Here is an 18548-nt window from a genome sequence, read left to right on the forward strand (position 1 = left end):
AAAAAATTATGAAATCTATGTTGAAATTAGGACTTATAAGGATAGGTGTTTTAGTAAGCGCTTCCTTGATTGCTTCAAAAGACTGCTTAGCCTCTACTGTCCATTTAAGTGTTGAACCATTTTTAACATGTTATTCAAATACCTAATTAGTTGTACTAAGTTAGAAATGAATCTTCTAAGAAAATTTATTTTACCTAAGAATTCTTATAATTCTTTAATTTTCCTAGGATGGCTGATATTTAGGATTGCTTCTATTCTAGATGGATCAATTATAATTCCCTCTTTTGAGATTATGTGTCCCAAGAGATTTCCTTCTTCTAATCCAGAAAGTGATTTTTTTAGGATTTAAGTAATGAAATCTTGAATGACCCTACTACGCTCTGGAGAATGTGATCCATTTGAGGGATGGGATAGTTATCCTTTAGTGATACTTGTTAAAGTTTCCGAAATCAACACAAAGTTTGATTTCTCATGTTTTCTTGCTAGTGGGGACTAAATTATAGACCCAATCATAATATCTGATGGGTGTTATGATATGAGCATCATACATCCTTTTAACTTCTTTCTCTATTAATGGCATAAGAACATGGTTAATTCTCCTTAGCTTTTGTTTAAAGGGTTTCCAAATTTCTTTAATTGGTATCTTATGTTGGATAATGTTGGTATCATAAGACCTAAGGTCTTCATAACTCCAGGAAAATACATCTTGGAATTCCTTAAACAAGCTAATGTACTTCAACTTTTCAGCTGGGTGTAGTGTCTTGGATATCTTGATAAGCTTAGGATTTTCTTTTGTTCCTATGTTGCACTCCTCTATATCTGACCTTAGAGGCTCCATTTTAGGTTTTCTACTAACATCATTGGATACAAAGAGGTCTTCTAGTGGGGCTAACCCCTGAGGAAATTTTTTTCTTTGAGGTTCAAAACTTCTGATTCATCACTGATTATTTCCTCAATTTCAACTGTCTCTAGTTGTTCTATTTATTGTTTGGTGAATTTAGCTGGTTCTAACTTATTTACATTATTTACATCTATTCCATTGTTTATGGTATAATTTGATGTATACTCAGTGTCTATATTACCATTTCAAAATTCTTCTTTAGAAATCATAAAATCACGAATTTGATTATCATGTGAAAAAATTTGCCAATACCTTAAATTATCAGGTATGGTTGGTCTATGTCTTACCTTAGCTATGTACTAATGATTTAGCTAGAAGGGTAATCTGCATATGTTGGCAAAAGTGGCTAACCTATGAGCTTGCATGCTTTTCTTTCTTGGAATGATAGCAAAGTTAGTTTTAAGGAAACAATTTATCAAGTCTAGGATGGTTTCTCTGTAATGTACTCACCCTTGACTTGTTTTACAATGAGTTTTGAGTCTCGCATGATGGAAACTCTTTTAGCTCCTAGTTTTCTTACAATTTGAAGGCCCAACACTAATGCTTCATATTCTGCCATGTTGTTAGTGCATTTGAAATTTAATCTGAAAGCATGTCCTTCTGAATGATCATTTTCTAAATTGTAGATCCATACTCCAGCTCCTGCTCCTAATCTATTTACAGAGCCATCAAAATCTAAATGCCACAAACATTCATGTGTTATGTTTTCGCTATCAATTTCTTTGTGTTTCTCTTCTATAGATGTGATTTTATCTTTTCCATTTTCTGAATTATATAAGATAAATGAGTCCATATCAGAATGCATGGAATAAATAGGGTAATTCTGTGGTCTCTCTGAAATCTTACCATTTATTTCATCAAGGTCTCTTTGTAAATATTTCTTTGCTGACCAAATACAGAAATGGTAGCATATGACATGTCTAATTGTAATGATCCTTGTAGTTTTTCTCCCCATGAGTGAGATAACGACATACCATACTTGGGTGGAATATTAGAAACTACTATATCCATAACAATACTCTTTTCTAGGCACTGGACTGGAGCTACACATAGATCTTTTATCAGGCAAAGACATTTGACTTGACTAGAATAAAAGAAAAATAGGGCCTTATAGGGTCTAGTGATGTCTAAGTTTAATCATTCAATGACTACTTTAGGAATTAGGTTATGAGATGCTCTTGAATCTAACATAGCATTATGTAACATTTTGTCATGAACATTTAAGCTAATATAGAATGGAGGGATACCACCTTGTTGATGTTTTCCATTTACTTCTGGATGAAATGAAAACCTAGGTTGATCATCATTAAGGTTTACAACATCTTTGCCTTTACCTATGTTTAGTGTTTTAGTGATTTGTGCTTTGTATGATTCATTTTTTACTAGCTCTATTAAAGGAACTGGTATTTTCAATTTTGCTAACTCAATTTTGATATTGAATGGTAATTGAATTTTACTTAATTGAATGATTTCATCTTTAGCGATCATGGTTTATGTATTCTTGTCTTCTTTGCCAACACTTGGTAATTCAATTTGTATGTCAACTGTTTTGTTTTCAATTTTCTTGTTTGGAATAGTTTGAGTTGCATTTGAAGTTTGAGTTGTAGCTGAAGTTTGAGCTGCAGTTGATGTTATGTCCACATCTTTGGGCTAGAAGCCTCCTGAGCTCCTCTAACTAGAATTTGTAGGATCCTCATCGTAGGAGCTTCCACTATTTTCTTAGTTTGGGTTTGGGATGATTTCTTAATAGGAACTTTTGTGTTGTTTTTGCTTCTAAGGCTATATTGTTTATGAACTTCGTAGATATCATATTCATAGCCTTGTCTCTGGTCAAAGGACTCTCCAGACTCTAATTGTAATTGTTGTAACATGTACAATTCCTGTTCTTCCTGAGTAAGAAAAATGGAATCCTCTTTGTTTACTCCCATCAAGTTTATCTAGGTGTCCTACTCTTCTTCATGTTGTTGTGAACTTTTAGTTTAATTTTCTTGGAAAGGTGGTCTAACCTATTGATCGGGTATAGCTTCTCTTGATTTTCCAGTATTAGGATTTTTCTAAAGTTGGGGTTCCTAATTTGGGGTCCTTGTTGATTTTCCCACTGAGGCTTTCTTTCAATATTCTCTAACCTATCCATTAGCCTTTCTACACTTTTAGCTAAACTATCTATTTTAACATATGAATTGGATGGTTATTCTTTAATTCTTACTCTCCTTTGATTCCTCATCCTGTTCCTTTTAACCAATAAGTTAGCTTATACAATAACTGCATCACTCTGCATTTGTTCTAAAGTTTCAGGGTTTGTTTCTCTTAATTGATAGGACATGTCAGCATCAAAACCATCTGGAAATTTTATTAGGGCAAGGTATAGTGGGGTTCTGATATTCACTCGAATTGCATTGTAAATGTTGTTAAACCTAGTATAATAATCCTGGACAGATTCACTAGGATATCTCCTTATGTTCTCATATTCAGATAATATCTGGAGAGGGTTTTCTTTTCTTTCCCACCTATTTATGAACAATTGGTGGAAAGAAGCTAGATCAGCAATATGGTTAGGAGGTAAAGTTTTAAACCACTTTTTAACATCTCCTGCTAGTGTTTGTGCAAATAATCTCATTTTTACATCAACCTCATCAACTTCATGTAACTCAAAATAATATTTCATTTTATTTACATGTTGTTGAGTAGTATACTGACCAGTACCATCAAACTACAAAATTTTACTTTGGTAATCTTGTGGCATAGCATGTAAAGGGGCTTATAAGGCCAAAAGTGCATATTTGTTTGCCATGGCCAAAATTTTAGCTTGACTCGTAGGTGAAGTACTATTACTTGAAGATGAACTTGAAAAGTTAGGTTGGAGAGGAAGTTTAGGTATGAATGGCTTTGTGGAATGAACTGTGGTGGATATTATAGGTGAGGTGGTACTGAATGAGGTTGTATCTACAGTTTCTGAAGATATTATAGAGTGTTCAGGGGTAGTAGAAGTTAGGGAAGCTAATTCAACTCACTATTGTAAATAGGCTTCATCTATATGCCTTATCAAAGTGGAATTGAACTCATCAAGTTTGTCAAAAGTGTCCAGAACATTTTGATCTAAATTAGGATGTATAGTATCCTTCTTTGATTCAATAAATATAATAAAATTGGGATCTATTATAGTATCATAAACTAAAATTTTAGATTTGGTACGAAACAATGAATGCTCAAATGATAAATCAAATTGAGTATCCTCTAAGCTTGATAACTCTTTAGGAAGTGAATTTGATTTGTTTAATTGACTAACCCTTCCTTGAATTTCTACCTTTTTATGTTTTCTTAAAATTCTATTAGGATCATCAATAATTGTAGCAAGCTATGGATCAGGATGATCCCCGGTATAATATGCTCTTTTGGAAGCCATAATTTTGACTTATAATGTTTCTCTCAAAGAAACCTTTAAAACCTTAGTGTGAAAAATGAGGAAAACTATTTCCTTTAAGACTGATTTTAACTAGGGACTGAGTTTCCCAGTATGGTCGCCACTATGTTATCACTCCAAAATTTCCAAGGGATGTCTAATGCGTGAAAAATAAATATCAGAGGTAACTGCAAACCTACTTTGGAGCTTAGGATCTAGTCTTCCTAAACTCATAGAGGGCTCTCCCTATATGATTTAACTTTTTTTATTTAATGGATTTTAGGCTAGTTATGTCTGCTTGATTGGATTGGTTTTTATTGGTTGGTGGAAATCATGATCTAGATGAATAGGTGCCTTTCCATTTCCATTGGGCTATGGAGTCAATATGACTTTGAAAACGAAAGAATCAACAAACTATAAAGGAAGTATTACAAGGCAAGATGGGTGATTTATATCAAATCTCAAGGTTGAATGCTGAAATGATTTTTAATCAGGATCAAGGAGCATTTAAGCATTCCTCAAACCAAATGCTAAAGAAGGATGAAGAATATCAATCAGAATCATAGGGCAATTAAGAATCCTCTAAACTAGATATCATAGTAATGTATAACAATTAAAAGTAGTGTGTAATGTGTTAAGGCCTAAATCTACCTCAAGTTGAAAGAAGGTAGGTCTAGGGTAACATCAAACCGCTCTTAACCTGGTAGCTCTCTCCTTGTCAATCTCAATTAGAATATGGAAACTTGGGCTTGATATGACTGAAATGAATGTTGATTTTAGGCTAGGTATAGTAGATTAGAGTTTCTAATTAGATTTTAGGTTTTGGTTGCTGGATCAATTGGAGAAGGCAGATTGGATCCAAGAAATCATCTCAGGTATACAGTCATGTCCTGTGGGGTGAGGTAGGAAAGGTTTTATGTACTAGAAGAGGATTGATATGGTAGAGTAAGACTGCTGAGGAGTTGAGGAGGGCACAATAAACTATGAATCCTCTTTAAAAAATGAAAACATTGAAAACTAAATTCATTCCCAAGACAAAGCACTGTAAATCTAGTGTATTCTGTCTATTCACCTTGATTCATTTAGTTTATAAGAAAGATAGAGATGCAGACTCATATAAAACATTATAAAAACTCATTACAAAGAAAAACAATACATATACTCGCTGTCACAAGAATCCCACAAAAATAGTTGTGAAACTTGGTTTTTTCCTTGCCAATTGCTGATATAAAATGTCTAGTGGGTCCAACACTTCTGCTAAAGTCCAACCTTTACAAATGGGGAAGAAAATACATAATATAGACATGAAGGCCACCTATGTTATCCATCAAGGGTCGAATCCAAGAAATAAGGGGTTGTTTCAACCATATCTAAACTAGGAACATGAATATAGGCAGTGGAACAACTTGCTTCTAAAACCATGGAAACTGATTCATTCACCCCCAAACCACTTAAAAATGATGAATCTACCCTCAAAGGTCATTTTGCAATTACATTTACATAGCATAGCATCATTTACAATCATAAATTCATCCAAGATGAGAGGAAAATTCAACTTGTAGAAAAACTAGGCGAAATTTGGATTTTTGAACATAACTGGCAAAATTCATCCTATGTGCAGCGCCATTGATCCTATGCGCAGTGATTTTTCTAGGCCAATTTTGGAAGGATTTCTGGAGTCCAAATCAGGTGTAGGATAGCTCATTGGAAATATTGATGAGTCTACCTTCTGCAACAACTTGAATTGATGAATTTGGAGTCCATTTTCCCCTCCAAAAATTGATTCTCCCAAGACTTCTTCTTGTGTGGCAAAAAAGTGGAAGAGAAGGAACTTTTTGGGTGTTTTTTTCCCTTTTGGAGACCTAGAACTTGTCCAAAATTCTCAACCATTTTTGACCTTCCATATTTTTCCATGCCGATTCCAAAAAAATTAACTTTTTTGCAAGAAAGTGTCCACCACAAAAGCGCAGTGCCACTGATTATATGCGCAGAGTCGCTTTCAGACCGAGTTTTGGAGTCCTTCCCGGTGTCCAAATTGGGTGAATGATAGCTTGTTGGAAATATTATTGGGTATAATTTCCAAAAGAAATTTAATTTTTCAATTTAGAGTTCATTTTCCCTGTCAAAATTCAAATCTCCCAAGACTAGTCAAAATGTGTAAGATGAGGCTGCCTAAATGCAGAGTGCTGTTACAATCAACTTTTGAAGGTCTTACTCAACTCCAAATTGAGCTCATGATATCTTATTGGAAATCTCTTAGTGTCTAGTTGTCATTTCACACATCAAGAAAGTCGTTTGGCTAACCAAGATAGGAGAAATCATGACTTTACTAAGTTCACTCTAGAGGTGCAACAACTCTCCTGAGGCAACTATATTTTTGACATTTCTCTAAAACCATGACACCTGTGTAAAAGGTGAAGGAGATTTTTTTTTGTTGGCCTAGTATGGAAAGAAACTCTGTCACATTTTCCAAATTCATTTTTTCTTGCTTAAACATCATTTGAGTAAAACCTATCCTGACGTGTGGAAAAGGTGATTTTTTGAAATGAAGTGAAATGAAGGGGGTAAGGGGCTTCTAAATTCTTGAGAAAGTTGTGGGAAGTATGGAGGGATGTTAGGAAGTAGGGGAAGGTGCAATTTCAAAAGTTGAGTGAGGGGAAGGGGTTCAAAATGGAAAAACACAGGCCTAGCCCAGAAAATTGTCAAATTGTAGCAGGAAACTAGGGTTTGTGGAAAAATGAGGAATTTGAAGGATATTAGTGATGGGAAGTGTTTAATGAGGTACATTAAGGATAGGGGAAGGTGTATGAACATTAGGATACAATTTTTTTTGATGATTTGACCATCCAAGAGAAATTACCTTCAAAACCTTAGAAGAGGGAAATGAGCCTTACCAAGTACAATTGAAGTACGAACAAGGTGTAAAATGACCCATTGGAACTTGAAATGATGATGAACACTATTTGAATGATGGTACACTCAGCTGAATGGTGACATCGACCGAAATTTGGAAGACTTTGGAAGTAGTTAAAACAAACCCTAGATCTAATACCTAGTGACCAAATTTTACTTGAAAACTCACTGAAATGACGAAATTTGACTTTGACACTCTGAGGCCACTTTGTAAGAGCATATTTGGTCACTGGTGGAAGGTTTCAAAGATTGAAACTAACATAATGTTTAAGCAAATTTTGCAGTAAAACTCCTGTTATAACATTTAAATTTATAACACATGAAAGTTTATGAAATACTTAGAAAGAAACATGAACAATTGAAATTTATACTTCACTGAGATAGCTCAACACATGAATCCTGTAAAGAAGTTTCTTTATAACTTTTTTTGTCTGTCAACTGGAAGTTGGTGCAATAACCCTTAGTGAATAGATCAGTCAGCTACAAAATATTCATAAATCCGCCCCTAATACTTCAAATGATGAAGTATTTGTACAAAACTTTACAAAATATCCTGTCAATTGACTAGGATTTATTTAAGGAAAATAAATATCTTTAATGTGAAAAGATAGTGACACCTGTTTAACTGAATAAAATTTGTCCCTTTTATTTTCTTGTTGTTACCAGACCATTTCTTTCATCTTATTTTCTTTCGCCTACTTTTCTTCCACACTGTCTGCTCCTTTCACCCACTTGTCTTTCACTTGATTCTCTTTTTTCATCCTTTATAGTAAGTCACACCATTTTTCCCATGTCTCTTCATCTGGGAGTTTGATTTTCATCATGTTATGAAACCAGCTCACACAAGATAGAAAAGAGAGATCCACGCCTTAGAATTCAGCCTCTTCGAGGGGGCAACCTCCTTTACATTACATAAATGAAAAATTCTTGGATGATACAAATGAAAATACCTCCTTTCTATATATAGGAGTCTAAGTGGTCCCAATACAATCAAAGCCTACATAACAATAATATTGTAGGGCACAACAATAACAATAGTGGGCTTCTATGTGGCACAATAGTAACAATATGGGCACTACATGGGTACATCAATATAAATAAGGGGTATAACTACAATAGTAATGGGGTAATCACTAGTATTATAGGGACCCAACATGCCCCTCTCCTTCAAAAAAAGTGTTGTCCTCAACGCTTGAGTAGTTCAGGATACTTCTGCATAAAATTCTCATCCTCCCATGTGGAATCTTCAGCGGATAAGTTCTTCCACTTGATAAGGTACTCTGAAATTGATCGATTTCGTAGCTGTCGAGTTCTTGTTTTTATAACTGCTTCCGGTTCCAATATAATTTTTCCTTGTTCGTCAAGTTCTGGCAATATTGTTTGAACTGGGAGCTTGTCGCCTATAACCTTCTTTAAGCATGAAACATGGAAAACTGGGTGCAATCGAGAAGCTGCAGGAAGCTCCAATTTGTATGCCATAGTACCAATCTTTTGCAACACCTTGTACGGACCATAATACTTTGGTGATAATTTATTATCCTTCTTAGCTTGCTTGAGGGACATTTGCTTATATGGTTGTAGCCGTAGGAATACCCAATCACCTACATCAAAACTTCTTTCACTGCGATGCTGATCTGCCTGTTGTTTCATTCTATTTTGTGCCAACACAAGGTTATCCTTTAAGAGTTGGAGGACTTGTTGTTGATGTTCGATGTGATGTTCCATTGCCTGAACCTTAGAATTTTCTCTTAAACATGATGTGATGGATGGTGGTTGATACCCATAAAGTGCCATAAATGGGGTCATTTTTTTTGATGTATGGAAGGAAGTGTTATACCACCATTCAGCTAGAGGCAACCATTTAACCCATTGTGTCTGTTTATCAGATACAAAGCAACGAAGATATCCTTCCAAACATTTGTTTACTATCTCAGTTTGCCCATCAGATTGAGGATGATAAGATGAGCTATGAGCTAACTGAGTACCAAGAAAAGAAAATAATTCTGTCCAAAAGTTTCCAGTGAAAATGGGATCTCTGTCACTTACAATAATCTTTGGGTTTCCATGTAGCTTTTGAACTGTTTCCATAAATGCAGTAGAAACTGTACTGGCTTTAAATGGATGTGATAATGCACAAAAGTGTGCATACTTGGTAAGTCTGTCAACTACCACCATGATGACACTCTTTCCCTCAGACTTGGGTAAACCTGTGATAAAATCCATTGAAACCTCCTCCCAACGTTGGCTTGGAATGGATAAAGGTTGTAATAGACCTGGTGTCTTAATTGTTTCAACTTTATTTTTCTGGCAAACCAAACATTCCGCCACAAACTTTTGAATATCTGGTTTAAGGCCATCCCAAAAAAATTCATTCTTAACCCTGTGGTAAGTTTTTAAAAATCCTGAGTGCCCTCCTAAGGGAGAAGTGTGCAATTCCATAAGAATATTTTGTTTTCGCTGGGAATTCTTACAGAGGTATAAGCGATCTTTGTACCATAACGAATCATTTTTCCAGCTAAATGTATCAGAAGTACTGGAATCTTGTTGTAGCTTTTGAATAAGTGCCCACACTTCTTCATCGTTCTTCCATTCCTCCCTTGCTTCGTTTATCCAATCTGGTTGGATAATAGAAATGGCACACAACAATGCTTCCACATCCTCATCCTTTCTTGAGAGTGCATCTGCCACCACATTTTGCTTCCCTTTTTTGTAGATGATTTCAAAGTCATAACCCAACATCTTTGTGACCCACTTTTGTTGCTCTTCAGAGGATAATCTTTGTTCTAAAAAGTATTTAAGGCTATCATGATCCGTTTTTACCTTGAAGTGTCTTCCCATTAGGTAGGGTCGCCATTTCTTAAGTGCATGGAGTATTGCCAACATTTCCTTCTCATAAATAGCTTTTCTTAAAAACTTTCCCTTGATTGGACGACTTTCAAAAGCAATGGGTCTTTCATCTTGCATTAGAACAACACCAATTCCATTTCCTGAAGCATCACATTCCACAATAAAGGTTTTTGTGAAGTCCGGCGTAGCTAAGACCGGTGCTTGGCACATTGCCTCTTTAAGATGTTCAAAGGCCTTTGTTGCTTGCGAAGTCCATGAAAATGAATCTTTCTTCAATAATGTTGTTAGAGGTGCTGCTATTCTCCCATAATTCTTAACAAACTTGCGATAATACCCTGTCAACCCAAGAAATCCTCGCAGATGCTTTATGGATGTGGGGATTTTCCATTCCTTAATGGCTTTAATTTTGCTAGGGTCTACCTTAACTCCTTCATGAGATACAATATGACCCAAATATTCCACTTCCTGGACTCCAAAGAAACATTTGGATCTTTTTGCATATAATTGTTTCTCCTCCAATAGTTGTAACACCCTGTCAACATGTTCAACATGATCCTTCCAAGTCTTGCTGTAGATTAGTATATCATCAAAAAATACTAACACAAATTTTCTAAGGAATGGTTTGAAAATTGAATTCATCAAACCTTGAAATGTTGAAGGTGCATTGGTAAGGCCAAAAGGCATGACCAAAAATTCATAATGACCCTCATGAGTTCTAAATGCTGTTTTCGGAATGTCTTCAATCTTCATTCTAATTTGATGATATCCCGAACGAAGATCCAACTTGGTGAAGTAAATTGATCCATGCAATTCATCCAGTAACTCATCAATAACAGGAATGGGGAACTTATCTTTAATAGTGAGCTTGTTGAGCTCCCTATAATCTGGACACATGCGCCATGATCCATCCTTCTTGTGCACCAATACTACTGGAGCTGAGAAAGAACTTTGACTCGGTTGAATTATACCAGCCTCTAGCATTTCTGCAACCATACGTTCAATTTCACTTTTTTGGACATATGGATATCTGTACGGCCTGATGTTTGGAGGAACACTTCCTGGAATCAGATGAATAGCATGATCATGATCACGTATAGGTGGGAGACCTTTGGGAGTCTCAAATACCTTGGAATGATTGTCCAGGACTTTTTGGAGATCTGGAGAAATAGATGATTCCAATGTGGAAACATCTAGCGAACATAATTGTGCAATTACACCTCTTTGCTCCTTTTTTAGAAGCTTTGTCATGCCATTAGAGCTGATTATCTTTCCTGGTTTCCCTGCAATACCCCTTAATTCAACTTCCTTTCCTTCCACAGAAAATTTCATGAAAAGTTCTTGAAAATTAAAAGCTATTGTACCCAAGGATTGTAGCCATTGGACTCCTAGTACAACATCAACACCTCCCATTGGAATGGAAAGCATTGGGCTAGTCAATACATATTCTCCCATGGATAGCTTGATATTATGGCACTTTCCAGAACAATTTATTGTTCCTCCATTTGCAATCATCACTTGACACTCTGGTGCTGGATATAGGAAGCAATTCAATTCTTTTGCTACCCTACAATGAATAAAATTGTGGGTGCTTCCTGAATCAATCAACACTATTACCTTTTTCTTCTTGATTTGTCCTTCTATCTTGATGGTTTGAGGAGTGGTAATTCCCGCCAATGCATTACAAGATATGGTCGGATTTATTTGTTCTTCATCTAGGCTTTGTTCCTGGAATATATCCTCTTCTTTTGACCTTTCTTGCTCCTTTTCTTCTTCCTCTTCACAATCTATGTAGAATAATTTCTTCTCAGCACACTTATGACCTTTTGTGTATTTGCTATCACAATTGTAACAAAGCCCTTTTGCTCTTTTTTCTTCCAATTGTTGTGGTGTCAACCTTGTAGGTTGTGGAAGACTATGGGCAACAACACTTCCGTCTTTATAGTTGTGAACGGTATGCTTCCTAGTTGCCATAATTTTGCTTTCCATTTTTCTTGCTAACTTGAATGCCTTCTCTAATGAATCAGGTTCCCAAAGGCGCACATCATGTTGGATATTATCCTTTAAAGACCCTATGAACACATCAATCCTATGCTCCTCTGGAATATCTTTTACCCTTATGTTCAATTTTTGGAACTCCTCAATGTGCTCCATTATTGAACCCTTTTGTTTGAGACTTATCAATTGGCTAAAAAAAGTGTTGCTTTTTGTATCCTCATAATGTGCTATCAATTCTTCCGTAAAAATTGCCCAAGTGATAAATTGTTTACGAGAACAAAGCCATTGATACCATACAAACTGATTTGGTTCCAAATATAAAGTTGCCATACGTACCTTTTGTGTGTTTTGCACATTATTGAGATCGAAGAATTGCTCCATCTGTAATATCCATGTGGCGGGATCCTTGCCATCAAACTTCCTCATATCGATTTTTGGAACATGGTGAGTCTTCGATCCAACATTAGAGTCTATGGAATCATGATTAACATTTCTTTTGTTCTCATCATGAGTTTCCTTTACTACCGTTTCACCATTAGTGACCCTTTCTTGTAGCAACTTCTTCAATTCATCCATCTTATCATCCATGCCATCAATTTTAGCGTCCATGCCATTCACCTTAGCTTCCATGCCATCCATCTTAGCTTCCATGCCATCCATCTTAGCTTCCATGCCCTTTATATTAGATTCCACGCTATTTACCTTAGATTCCACGCCATTTATCTTAGATTCCACGCCACTTATCTTAGCTTCTGTTAGCTTTTGTGAGCGTGACATTTGTTGCACTTGTTCTTGTAATTTTGATATATCATGTAGCATTTCTTCCTCTTCTTCATGAGTCATGCTAGAGCTTTCAGGTTCCTTACTAGGTGTTTGCATTTTCTTTCCTCGGGGCATTAGTTATCGATAATAATGTTTTACTATGCCCTTTGAATTCCGTCAAGCTTACACAAAAATTAAAAAAAAAACTACACACCTTTTTTCACTTTATAGAAGCCTGATATTGAATCTGATGTATCTCTGTAATTTCGGATCCTCCAATTCTGAAATTGCTACCTGTAGTAGCCTTCTGTGTCCTCTTTCCAATGCCACAAGTCTGAGCCAGATTGGATTCTCCAAGGAAGAGTTATGTGAAATCTCCCACAGTGACTAGCTTTTAGACTGGTTCAGTACAGCGAACTTGTACGACTTGCCACGAGTCCCTGTTTCAACCTTTGAATCTGAAACACATAAAAAAAAACTACAGTCCATCGTCTTTCTGTACCTTCTTACGAAATTTCGATCCGATCCCCAGAGAGAAAGTTATGACGATTTTCCCCAGGTCACCTGTTTTGAATGTAATTCAGGAGTCTGCAAAAAGACCAACTTCCTCAGATCATATCTCCGCAAATATCGCGCAAAAAGCTCTGAAATTCGGACCCAAGGTTCAGCGCGATTTTTCCTCAAATGGGTTTTTTTTGTGACTTCTGAAACGTCGTAGAAAAAAAGTTATAGCGCAAATGCCACGATGACCTGTTTGGAGCAGCGAAACCCTAGAATCCAAAGCTCTGATACCAAATGTTATGAAACTAGCTCACAAAAAGATAGAAAAGAGAGATCCACGCCTTAGAATTCAGCCTCTTCGAGGGGGCAACCTCCTTTACATTACATAAATGAACAATTCTTGGATGATACAAATGAAAATACCTCCTTTCTATATATAGGAGTCTAAGTGGTCCCAATACAATCAAAGCCTACATAACAATAATATTGTAGGGCACAACAATAACAATAGTGGGCTTCTATGTGGCACAATAGTAACAATATGGGCACTACATGGGTACATCAATATAAATAAGGGGTATAACTACAATAGTAATGGGGTAATCACTAGTATTATAGGGACCCAACACATCATCTTCCGGTAAATTTCATCTGCTTCTATATATTTGGAAAATGTAGTTCACAAAAAGGTGATTTACCTCATGCTGGAGGTAAAACAAGTTTGCTAAAGTCTGGAGGAGCACTTTTCCTATGGGCACACCTTTCATGGATGAACTTTTGGAAGTCTCTTTGGCTACTTCTCTCATATTTTTATCATAGTCTTCATGTTTTGTCGGTTTATCATTGATTACAAAAGGATAAGGTAGACCCTTCTGTCTCAATACTTCAAACTTTTCAAAAAACTTGTTTACTGCAAGTTTCATATTTTGACATTTCTCCTTAAGTTGTATCATCAGATTTATCGTGGAAATAACTTTCTTCACTTCTAGAATAGTCTCTTTTCTATCAGTTATCCGAAGCTCCTCTAATTCATACTTGTTTTTAGAATTTAGAAGTTTGATTATTTTAGAGGCCTCCTTTGGTTTCTCCGCAATATCTGCTTCTACCTTTCGAATTGCCTCACTGGCTTCCTTCACTAAATCATTATGTTTAAATATTACCTATATAGATGGCCAAATATCATTAACTAGGTTAGTGATATTAGACCATAAATGTTGCTTTGCTTGGGCCAAAGGCTCCTTTTGTGACCATTATTTTTCTAGCTGGTGGATCATGTCATTCAATCCATTGGTTTCTTGTTTCTCAGCTTGATGCATTACTTCTAGTAATTTCTTTTCAACTTCTAAGCTCTTCACTTGCTCCTTGAGCTTATTAATATGTGTTGTTTGAGTGGACATATCTTCCATTGCTTGAACCAATTTGTTGGCCTCATCAGTGGGATGGGTTATTGGTTTTGTTGATGTTGTTGCTACTGTAGATGATGTATCTGTTGCAATTGATGTTATGTTATAGCTCCTATGGGAATAAAATTAATGGGAAATGCTTCTCTGCTAGCCTATTTCTCCTATACCGGTTTATCCATTTCTATCTCCATTTCTCTTAGTTGATTTCTCAACTGGATGATTAAGTTCATCATCTCATCCTTTTGATTAAGTGTCTCCAAAACCTCTTTGGTTTGTGGAAGCTTAGTGGTTGGTAGCTTTAGCTGTTTCTTGAGTGTAGCTATGCCTGCATTTTTATTTTTAACGAGTTCTTCTGCTGCCTTGATTTTGGTTGGATTATAGCCAATTTCAATTACCAAATCTTTTAGTGACTTATCCTATTTTCCTTTGCTTGTGATGAGGCCCTTTCCAGCTTTAATTGTGACAATACATTTTCAAGAGAATTCTTCAATTTCTGGACACTTAGAGCTTTTTGTCTCATGGTTGAATATATCATTTCTCATGCCTGTTTATGAACTTGAATCTAGTCAATTGGATGCACATCCTTGGCATGAATTTCAAAGGTTGTTTTCTTATAATCTTTTGAAGTTCTTGGGGCCTTTACCTCTAGCTATAAGAAAGTCATCTGCATTTTCCTTCTTTTGAGGTCAAAAGTGAAAGCTACCTACTCTGATCACTAGGAGTTTGTTTCCAATATTCTATACATATAGCATCTTTTAATGCTTCATTGTTTATTTTAATCTCTTTGTACCTCTCCATGATATCTTTCTCTTCTCCAATATTTTTCTAGATGATGAAACTTTTGCGTTATTCTAATTTTGAATGATCTGTGCACTAGAAGATGAGGGCATATGTGTTTCTTCTACATGTGTTGAGGGTGCATCACCCTTGATGACAATCTCTGTTTTTGCTTGAACTGTCTTTTCATGCTCTATTATTGGATTTAGCTAGGGTTTTCTTTTTGCTCACAAGCTTAAATTTAGTATCAGAAGTGGTTTTAGCTGAGTAGGATCATTCTTCTCTAGCCCTTTTTGAATTTTTGGCTTGTGGGTCTAGATTATGTAGGATGGAACTACTATCAACCTGCTTATCCATCTCCTGAAGAGTGTTTTCCAACCACTCTAACTGGTTGGAATACCTTTCAATTTCTGGTTTTGACTCATGCATTAAGGGGGTCAATTTTATTTTGACTCTTAATTTACTTATGACACTTAAAGGATCATAATTCCATTTGAAACTGCTACTGAACTTGAACTCTTGTAAAAATCTATCTATTTCCTTTCCAACATTTCTGTTGTTACATATAAAAGGCCTTATTTGGCTTTTAATCTTGAACTGGGTTTTCTTTTTAGCTAAAAGGAAATCGATTTCATCAGAAATCAAGATTTGTCTGATGTATTCCAAAGCAAATAGCCTCATTGGGAGGTATTTGGGAAGCTTGTATGGAACTAGCTAGCTTCCATACACTCTGATCTCTGTATGATTTTGGTATAAATACCAGTCCCCTGTTTACTTTGATGGGAAAACTGTAACACCTTTATCTCTTCACTAACTCTAGGCTGAATGCTACTGCTTAGCATATTGACAATTGGGTAAACAAATGAATCAATGAAGTCTTTATAGCTGGATTCTGTGGGATCCTTTCTAATCAAGGATGTCCAAAAGACAACAGATTGGGGATTACCCTTTGTGTCCAATTTTTGGAGGCTGACTACAAACCTTTCTGATTGGAAATACAAAATCATATGGAACAAAACTGAGGAGTATTTGAACACTCCTTCTTCAAGCATCTTGACTATCTAATCATGGATTGCATCTGCTAGGAATTGGGCAAAGTTGAAAGTTATAGCTAGAGGCTGGCCTCAGAAAAATATAGAGAGAAAACCCAGGATGGATTCATCTACATGCCCATCAGTAAAATATCCTAAAATACAAGATAACATGGTTAAAGTTTGCTTGGTTTGTTATGGGAACATGGCGGTAGTGTATGGTGGGTTTTTCTTAGGAATTTGAGCTGCTCCAGGGAGGAAGTTTTGAAAGATTTAAGACTTTTTAGGAAAATAAAGCTTTAGGTAAATCTCAGTAAGGGTTTCACTGGAAAGAGACACTCTCTCTGGTTGTGGTTGAATCTATAATTTTTTATTAATGGATTGAGCATTGATAGTGAATAGGATTCTTGGGCAGGGGTGACTATGGCTCTTTCATTTGGAAAATAAATGATTTGGCACAATGTGATGAGTTCAAGGCATTAGTAGGTTTGTGGAAAGGCATACTTGGGTAGGTTAGAATCCCAGAGATGAATATCATCTGCCTGGCCAATAATTTTTTCATCGCTTTGGTAATGGAGCTCCAAGAGGTTGGAATCTGTCACAGTGTTAATGATTTTGAAGTCTTTATCGACCAAGGGTAGGTGTTTGACATTTGATACTAGAATTTGAAGATGGATTACCTTTAGAACTCTCTAAGAAGCCATTAATTTGGTCAATTTATCATTTTCCGTGTTCAATTGATGGAGAAGAGTACTAGAATTACCTAGAAAACAATGAATTTTAGTTTTAAAGGGGTCCATGCAGCAACGGGGACTTTATTTCGGGTTGGTGATGGATTTTGTTATTTTCTCGCAATTTCAACAGTAAATAACGAATTCTTTGGGTTTTTGTTATTTTACGTCCTTTGGGAAATGGCAGGATTTAACATAGCACAGTGGTTAATGGCATAATGTAGTGGTTTATCGCATAGTGTTGGGAGGCAATTTTAGCAGATTATTGCATCGCCAAAGGTGGTACAATGGTTTGGGGCTGGGAGATGTGATAAACTATAGAGGCACGACATGGCAGGGGAGGGGATGGGTGAAACCACCCATTTCGCAACCCTTCAGTAGCTTTAAACATCAGACATAGGGGGATGCGATAATCGACGTGGACTTCTGGATGTGATCATTGATCATGTGGTGTACGGTGGCTTTCAAAGATGGGGGTTGGGACTGATATAGTAGGGGGTTAACACTATAATTGCGAGGAAATGTATTAAGTGGGGAGAAAAAGGGTATTGGGGCTCGATATATTTCTTTTAACCATGGAAAAGTGGGTTTTGCATGTTTTATTTGAATCATGCAGAGATAGTAAAGGGAAGGGGACTTTTAATGATGAACATGGGTTTTTAAGGGGGGAATGGGTTAGGATAAGGGGAAAGTGATTTTAAACAAAAGAAGGGAATTTTCACAGGTTAAGGGTTAAAATGATATTTTTTGATAAACAAAATGATGCTTATAATTTTTGGAAAGTATTCTACCTACCCTTCAATTCATCCTGACATTTTTCTTTCCTTTATTGGGTGCATTTGAGCTTGGCAACCCTTTTATTTTCTTTTGATAAGCAAGTTAACTTATTTCTAACCTTATGTCTTCCAATGGCTTAGATTAAACTTATGATCTCATTTTAATTCTCTACCTAACTAATGATCTGCCAAGATTAAATGGTTTGGTTAGATCTTTATTCACTAACTATCACAACATGAAATTCAAAAGCATGAATAATTAAGGTTATATTATATGATCATCATGAATTGTGGCATTTTGGAGAGGCTACACACAATTTTATTTGCTGAGTAAATGTAAACCAAGAGTAGCGGCATTTGAACGTGCGACACTTTCATAATTTCTTTTTTTCTTTTTCTTTTTATGGGGTTCATATTTTATATGTGTTTTATCTTTCTTTCTTTTGGTCCTTTGATTATTCTTTTAGGACATACCCTCTTTTCATTTTTTTATATGGAAAACATTCACAAA

The sequence above is a fragment of the Pinus tabuliformis genome, chromosome 3_1 (assembly GCF_031772625.1).
Source record: "Pinus tabuliformis cultivar Carrire ecotype Pingquan chromosome 3_1, CPIR1, whole genome shotgun sequence".
In the NCBI taxonomy this organism is placed as follows: domain Eukaryota; kingdom Viridiplantae; phylum Streptophyta; class Pinopsida; order Pinales; family Pinaceae; genus Pinus; species Pinus tabuliformis.